This window comes from Brachionichthys hirsutus, unplaced genomic scaffold, assembly GCF_040956055.1.
Source record: "Brachionichthys hirsutus isolate HB-005 unplaced genomic scaffold, CSIRO-AGI_Bhir_v1 contig_1145, whole genome shotgun sequence".
NCBI lineage: Eukaryota > Metazoa > Chordata > Actinopteri > Lophiiformes > Brachionichthyidae > Brachionichthys > Brachionichthys hirsutus.
Window position 1 is genome coordinate 198,154 of NW_027180315.1, and position 8,061 is coordinate 206,214.

The window sequence follows — 8,061 nt, forward strand, 5'->3', positions numbered from 1 at the left end:
CGGTGATTAGATATTTGGATAAGTGTAGGGACCATGGGTGGAAGGTCTTTTTGAGGGAGGCGATAAATAAATGTGGGGGGTGCGGGGAGAGCGGAGTGTACATGGCACTGAAGAAGGCAAGAATGGACGGAGTGAGCGAGTTTTATAAGGAAGTACTGGCGGCATGGGGAGAGTTTGTGAAGCATGTGAAGTATGAGTGTGCGAACGTGAAGCAGGTGTGGGAGCAACCACTGTTCTTTAACCCACAAATAACACACGAGGGGAACACAATGTACAACAGGGTCATGTGGAAGGCGGGGTTTAGGAAGATCAGGGATGTAGTCTACGAATATGTACCGGGGTTCATGAGGGCACAGGTGATAGTGGATGAGGTGAGGGAAAGGGAGGGAGAGATTTGGCGGGGCACGGCGGAAGGAGTGATGGAGAGACTGAAGAGTGGAATGCCGTGCGAATGGGTGAGAATGATTGAGGAGGAGGCCGGAGCATGTGAAGAAGGAGAGATCGAGATGTATGTGGGTGAGGGTGAACGGAGGGTGAGGCTGGAGAATGTCAAGACGAGAATGGTGTATAAATGCTTGAGGGTGAATGAGGTGAGGAGACCGGCTGCGGAGAGAGTGTGGGTGAGAGTAGTGAACAAAGTGAGAGTGGAAACAATGTGGAAGAACCTGAGGGTGAGATGGAACTGCCATGAATGTGAGGATTTTGATTTTCTTTTACGTCACAATAGGGTGTTCAATAATTTATTAATTAGTAGGTTTGATGCGAATGTGAAGAAAGAATGTGATGTGTGTAGCGTGGGTGTAGAAACGTGTATGCATGAGTTTGTTGAATGTAGAGAGCTTCAGGGGTATTTTGAGAGGATGAGAGAGATGATTGACAGATGCTGGAGAGGACGGTATGTGGTGGAGATGGAGTGGAAGGCGTTGTGGCTGTTTGGAGTGACTGGGAAGAAGAAGGGGGAAAACATCAATCTGTTAAACCTGGTCTTGAGCCATGCAAGGTACGCGGTAAAATTCAGGAGGAATCTGGCCCACTATGACAATAAAGTAACGAACGTCTGGAGGTTATTCAGGAACATGGTGAGGAGGACAATAACGACACTTCATAAAAACATTGATCACGAAGACTTTCTGCAGGGGTTTATTGAGGGAAGCACTTTGGTTCAAATGCACGGTGATGCACTGAAATTTAATTTTGACTGACTTACTGATGTTCGGTTTTATTGATTTGTTTTGATTTGGTGGGAGGCCAAGTGTCGGTCCACCATTATGTTTCCTGAGTTTATGTGTTTATGATTTGGTGAGAGGCCTCGTGCCTACTCACCCTTATGTTCTGCTATGTTTATGGTTTTATGATTTCGGTGCCGGTTTGGAGCACGCATGAGTATGTATGTATGGACTGCTGCCACCCGTTTTTATCATTGTATATATTGTAAATCTGTAAATAATATGACATTTTTGATAATAAAAGATAAAAAAAAAAACACACGCCCGATCTCGTCCGATCTCGGAAGCTAAGCTGGGTTGGGCCTGGTTAGTACTTGGATGGGAGACTGCCTGGGAGTACCGGGTGCCGTAAGCTTTTCCTCATCCCTGAGGCTGCGGGCAAACGAAATGGATTTTTTTCATACAAAAGTCGGAAATCAAGATGGTTGTCAATTTGAAGACTTGTGATTAATGACTTTTCTTGAGCTCACTGCATTTAGAGGGAGGGATGACAGGCTGAAGGCACAGTAGCATAGCATAGGAGCAAAGCATAGTTAGCTCTGGCTAAACCTTCCTTTACACAGGATGAGCTGATAGACTCATCTGGGTCAGTTGTTTCCCTGCCAGTGCTGTCCATGGGCTGAAACATCACGAAAAACCTGAGATTCCAGGAAGCCAGTTTTATCTTTCTAGTTTGGTCCTCAACTGCACAGAAATGAGTCAAATGAGTTAGATCCAGAGGGATCAATTCTTTCATTTTGTCTCCATGACCTCAGCTCAAATTGTTACTCTTAAATTGTATTTTACAAATTCAAATCATTGTTCTGAATAAATCAATTTTTACATCGTAAAGCTCCACTTGATCCGTGGAATACGATTTCAGCTATGAGAGAGCTTTGTGTGTTTCACTGCTGTGGTGGAGACCCGTCAAGAGGTGGAGGAATACGCTAGTCTTCACGATGACGCCTTGCCTCTTCCCCTGGGCACATTTGGAGCGGCAGCACCCCCTCCCCTGGAGGGGAAAAGGGAAAACGTCCAGAGTTTCAAAACATCAAAGCACACAGGCATTACACAATACCAAACCATTGTGAACTCAAAGCATAACATCAAAGCAAAGCAGCATTGCACGGTGGTTCTTACTGTTGTCGGAGGTGCCGAACCCCACCAGTTTCATATGCACATTCGCCGAACCCATCTTTAGTGGGGAAAAAAATAAAATGTGATTTCTTTCAAATTCAAGACATATTTATATGATTTTTTTTAATGGTGCATAAAATGAACCGCGTGTGATCATCATCAAAGTGTGGGTGCCCAGGAGGTGGTGGAGAGCCGGGTTGTGTCGGTCGGGCCTCGCCGGACTGGGGCCAGAATGTGGGGTAGGGGGGGGCATCTCCCTCTTCAGCCCAGCGTGGGTGAGGTGAGGTCGGGCAGTGTTCTGCGACGGGCGGGTGGGCCTTGGGAGATGGGCAGAGAGGGAGAGAGGGAGAGGAGGGAAATGAGGGGAAACCCCCCAACTTCCAGAGTGTCAAGGGGGCCAGCGTGCTTTTCGCCTCCCAGCATCGGGCACCAGGCCTGGGCACGAGCGGCACGGCGGCACCCCCTCCCCTGGAGGGGAAAAGGGAAAACGTCCAGAGTTTCAAAACAGCTATGAGAGAGCTTTGTGTGTTTCACTGCTGTGGTGGAAACCCGTCAAGAGGTGGAGAATACGCTACTCTTCACGATGACGCCTCGCCTCTTCCTCACCTGAGCAGGAAACTGTCAGGTTTGAGACGCCGTAAAAGAGTGAAAATCAGAACCAAGTCCTAAATATTCCACACCACTAAACATTTACTTGACTTGCGGTAAGACAGGAGACTGGTATCTTTCTTTCAGCAAGGGAGAATGGAGCTGCTCGAGCAGCGCCCTCTACTCTCCCAGCAAGGGAGAGTGGTCGCTTGCTAGCTTCGTCCTCGATTCTCAGAGAAACAGTTCTCTCCCAGCTGGTTTTATTAGCAGATAAGAATGTGTGCATGCGTAAATCACCCAGACATGAAGACTCCAACCTTGAGTAGATAGCTCTTCCAGACAACACAAGGGGTTCACTTCTTCAGTCTCGTCAGCATATTACAGATATACGATTGTCACATACGTTATGATTACAGTGAGAATCGATTATGAATCAATGATTATAAATGGCATGAAAAGAACCATGACATAATTAATGCTACTGATTGGTGAATTAATGATAAACATATTTGCAGATTTATCTAACAGAAACCGCCATCACCTGGACATCCAGGATCCACCCTGTCAAGACCAAAATGATCAACAGGGTATAATATAGTCAATGTGAGCTTCGGACCACAAGCCGAGTTTGAATCAGCAGCTTTTACTATAGTCAGCATGTGTCTGCACCACGACCTGAGTGATAGGTTTCAGGCAGTTGGCACCTGCGCCAAATGAGCCGGGCTTATCGCTTCTCTGCCTTTTGGCTAAGACAGTGATCACTCCTTGGCAGTAAGGTCTTTCCAAATTGTTGGAAAAATCCCTTAGCTTGAGAGGAGGATATTGTTCTGTTTCTGCGTCAGTTTGTTGTATTTTGCACATTACTTGCTCATTTGCACTTTTTCCACTTGCACTTTAGGTCTACCTCAAGGTAAGTTTTAACATTTCTTGTATTTTAAATTGTATTTTACCTGTTTTTAGCTAATTTATTGTTCTTGGTGGTGCCTCTCGCCATGTCGGCTGCACGTGCCGGCGTGCGGAGGCACCACAGTGTGCGTTTTAAATTCAGGGAGGAGGGTGGGAGGCTCCTGGGGATGTCGAGGCTAGACTTCTCCAGGAAGCTAGTCCAGCAGGCCCTAGGTTTTCAGCCAGATGACCTCCATTGTATTTTGACCCTCCCTTTTAACAAAGGTTTTGATGTAAGTTTTATGTCTGATTTATTATTGAAACAGCTTTGGATGAAGTACGAAAATGTGAAGACCCAGTTCTCTGTGTTCGAAATTGAGAAACTGACTGACAATAGCCTTAAAACGGTTATTGTCAGGATGTTCAACGAAATGGTGAACGCAGGAGACATTTTGGTTTGGCTGGGTAGATACTGCACGGTCAAAGGACAGGCTACCAAGGTGAGGGATGTGGATGGCATTTGGAACTGTGCCTTGAGGGTCCCCATTCAACAATGGGAGGACCCTCAGGGCTTCCAGGGCCTGAAGCATCTCCCATCCATGATAGTCCTGGGAAGCGACCGGGGCTACATACATTATCAAGGACAGCCCAAGCTGTGCCACAAGTGTGGTGAGCATGGGCACCTTGCTGAGGCGTGTCCGCACATCATTTGTGGTAAATGTAGAGAGATTGGGCATGCATTTGAGGAATGTACCAATGGCAGAAAGTGTAATCTCTGTGGAGTCACTACTCATCTCTTCAGGGATTGCCCAAACTCGTTTGCTAACAAATTGAAGGCCAGACCGACAGTGACCGACACACCTGCGGAAAATGGCGGCAAAGTGCTGATTGAAGGGGCGGGGCTGGGAAATTCAAACTTCCCGCCAACACTGGTGATTGGAGGAGAGCCCGGTGAGGCGGGAAAAGGGGAGGGGCCTGAACTCAACCCAGCAGAGGGAGCTGAGGAGCCTGCCGTGGCGAGCCAGGCAGCTGGGGAGCCTGCTGGGGAGAGTCAGGCAGATGGTGGAGCTGGACCTAGCTCTTCCGGTGAGGACTCCACTGGAAGTCTTATCACAGTGAGTGAAGAGGGGTCCGGTGAAACCTGCCTCCCCAATGCCCAGCCCTGTTATAAGAGGACTGCATCGGAACTGTCGAGCTCTGAGGCTGAGGAAGCCTTGGAGAAGAGGGGAAGGGCTGAGCCAGGCTCTCACAGTTCCTCTGTGGAGCAGGACGAAGCCCCCCCCTCCGGTTCACCAGGTCAGTGTTCCTTCCTAACAATTGCACTGCAATCAACTCCGTTGGAACGGCGAGCAGATATTGCTTTCCGGAGGACAGGATCTCGAAGTTCACCTCCCGACTGTGAGGATATTATGACATGAGATCCTGTTACAATATTGGCGGACACGTACGACTAGGTTTAGTGTTTTAATTATTTATTGTCTTTTAAAATGTTGTACCTGTTTTTAATAACCATATTCATGACCCTCACCTTCACGACAATTAATGTCAGGAGTGTGAAGTCGAGGGTGAGGGCATTTTATCTTTCCTTTACAATTTTAAGTCAGATGTGATTTTAATTCAAGAATGCAACCTTCCGTTTTTAAAGAGGTACACGCAGTGGGAGGAGATGTGGCCACTCCCGTCTATATGGAGCGGATCAGACGAAAACAAGAATGACGGAGTGGCCATTTTAGTAAAAAATCCTCAGATTGTGGTGAAGGGCAGCACTGTGGTGAGACACGGTCGGGCACTTTTAGCACATTTGACTTTTATGGAACAGGATTTTAACCTCTTAAATGTTTATGGTTTTAATGACAAAAACGACAGGTACGACTTTTTAGAAGACCTGCAGTCCCACATGCTAGGTAGGGCGCCATTAGTTGTAGGGGGTGATTTTAATTGTATCTTGAGTAGGCAGGATAGGAAGAGAGCAGGGACAGATTTTAAAATAGACAAGACGTCGGTTTTACTTCAGGGAATTTGCAAGGATTTTAAGCTGACTGACTGCTTTAGATCCATGCATCCCAGAGAGGAGGGCTTCACCTGGACCAGTGGTGACGGCACCAGAGCCTCTCGCATAGATTACATTTTTACCCGGGGTTGCCCACCCACCGATGCTAGATTAATCCCTGTTTTCTTCTCAGATCACTCGATGCTGACCTGCACCCTCTCACTCTCTTCAGGTGTGACTGTAGGGACGGGTCTGTGGAAGCTCAACTGCTCCCTTCTAGAAGATAGGGAGTTAGTTAGTCAGTACAGGGAGCAGTACACAATGTGGCAGACCCTCCAGGACTTCTACGATACACGAGCACTGTGGTGGGAAATGGTTAAAAAAAAGACCCAGACTTTCTTTAGGCAGGCAGGTAAGAGAAAGAAAGATAGGGAAAACAGACGCATGATGGGACTGCAGAAAAGACTGCAGCGTTATTTTAGATTAACTTTACAAGGTTTGGATTTTAGTGAGGAGGTAAAATGTATTAAGCGTGAAATGTCAATTTTAGCAGATAACCACAGTAAAGGTGTCATTTTAAGAAGCAGGGAGAAGCAGCTAGAGGAAGGGGAAAAGTGCACGCGATACTTCTTTAAAAAGATTTTAAATAAAAGAGGGGCAATTTTAAAACTAAAGGACCCTAACGGATGCACTTTTAATACTTCCAAAGAAATACGAGAGCATATAGAAAGCTTTTATTCTGAATTGTATAGAGAAAAACCTGTTTTTATTGACACCTTGAATGAAGTTTTAGATTCCACTGAACAGGTTTTAAGTGACAGTGTGCTTTTACGAAAGGGAAGTCCCCAGGACAAGACGGACTTCCCTTGGAATTTTATTTGACATTTTGGGATCTTTTAGCACCTGACTTACTGACTGTTTTTATGGAATTCGAACGACTAGATCGGCTACCTGACAGTTTTAGGACAGGGATAGTGACCCTCCTATTGAAAAACAAAGACAAGACTGACATTAGAAACTGGAGACCAATCACGCTTTTAAACTTCGACTGTAAACTTTTTAGCAAACTTTTAGCAGTTCGGATGTCCCTTGTTTTAGAAGACTTGATTCACCCGGATCAAGCCTGTGCCGTCCCGGGGAGGAAGATCACCGACAGCCTCGTACTGATCCGAGACACCATCTGTTTTGCGAGAGACAGGAATATTCGGTTAGTTGTTTTAAACCTAGATTTTGAGAAAGCCTTCGATCGGGTCTCGCACCAGTACCTGTTCCAGGTACTGCAAAAAATGGGGTTTCCAGGGAGGTTTGTAGCTTGGGTGGGATTGCTGTACAAAGACATCACCAGCAAATTCATGGTTAACTGGGATCTTACAAAAGCAGTGGAGATTAACTGCGGTGTCCGTCAGGGTTGTCCGTTATCCGCTCTCCTCTATGTAATCTGCATCGAACCGCTGGCACAGGTCTTGAGAAGGGACCCACGGATCCACGGGGTGGTAGTACCAGGGTCCGGGGGACTGAGTAGTAAATGCGTTTTATACATGGATGACATCAACGTTTTATGCACTGACCTTTTATCTGTCAACCGGACCCTGGACTTGACTGACTGGTTTGGGCGGGCTTCTGGTTCCAAACTAAACAGAAGCAAGACGCTAGCCCAATTTTATGGCCCTTGGACACCAACTGAACGTACAGGACTGCCCCTGACTGGGACTCAGACTGACCAAAAGATTCTGGGGATTAAATTTGACAGGGATGGGGGAGGGCATACAAATTGGCCGGATGTGGTAGGGAAAGTTAGGCAGAGACTGGGGTATTGGGGACTAAGGGAACTGACTATGGAAGGGAAGGTTTTAATCATCAAAGCCGTGATTTTACCTTTGCTTTTATTGGTCAGTTCTGTTTTTACCCCTCCGAGGAGAGTGATTTTAGACTTGGAACGAGCCATTTTTTATTTTTTATGGGGATCCAAGTGGGAAAGGTTGAGGAGAAGTGTGGTAAAAAGGCCAAAGGAGAAAGGAGGCAAGGGGGTTCCAGACTTGACCTTGTTTTTAACATCCTCGTACACCACAGCGCACATTGGAGCAGCCACAGCCCCATCCAGAAACCCAAAAACTGCGGCCATGGCACGCTTCTGGATGGGGTCCTACCTCAGACACTTAAAGATTTTACCCACTGATCTTAAAGTTCCTGTGTCTTCTAACCTGCCACCAGCCTACACTTCGATTAAATTTTTTTTAAAGAATTTTAATCTGGAAC